Source organism: Otolemur garnettii, unplaced genomic scaffold (genome assembly GCF_000181295.1).
Source record: "Otolemur garnettii isolate 467f Iridium unplaced genomic scaffold, OtoGar3 scaffold00116, whole genome shotgun sequence".
Taxonomy (NCBI): domain Eukaryota; kingdom Metazoa; phylum Chordata; class Mammalia; order Primates; family Galagidae; genus Otolemur; species Otolemur garnettii.
In genome coordinates this window covers 356,355-356,884 of record NW_003852511.1, presented here as the reverse complement: position 1 = coordinate 356,884, position 530 = coordinate 356,355, and the positions used below count along the sequence as shown (strand labels likewise).

At 45.5% G+C, this 530-nt stretch overlaps 1 protein-coding gene across 2 annotated transcripts in view; it reads right to left on the bottom strand.

Moving 5' to 3' along the window:
- Positions 1 to 530, bottom strand: part of TTC13 (tetratricopeptide repeat domain 13) — a 91,788-nt gene that overhangs the window by 18,334 nt on the left and 72,924 nt on the right. The window lies entirely within an intron of this gene.

Sequence of the window (530 nt, the reverse complement as noted above, 5' to 3'; positions counted from 1 at the left end):
CTTAGGGACGGGCACACTTCACTTATTCACACAAGTGGCCTAAGTTTGCTATGAATCAGTCTCATCTACTGTAGATACCTGGAGAACATTGATTCAGGTTTCACATTAATGCTCAAATCATTGATCGTAAAAGCACATCTAACAAATGTTGCCAGGTTTTGGGGTAGTTTAACTTCTATGAGGAGAAAAGTTCATACAGTTCTGATATCTTCATGGATTATACTTTAGTTGATATAATTTTGGTCCTTGTTGTGGGACCAAACAGCCCACACACGCTCTCTTTCTCCTGGGCATCTTCCTCGCGTAGCTGCAACCACATGCTATTGTGTCCAGCTTCTTTGGCTCAGCATGTCTCTGAGATTCACTTATGTGGCTGCAAGCAGCAGTGCCAACTAGTGTTCCACCACTAGTGTCTGCAGAGAAACACTGACTGATCCCATAAATCCCCCGACCTAGACGACTACCCCGGGTCCAGGAAAGCTATGAACTGGCAACAAGCCTTGGGGCCCAGGCAAATCCAGAGAAGCAGT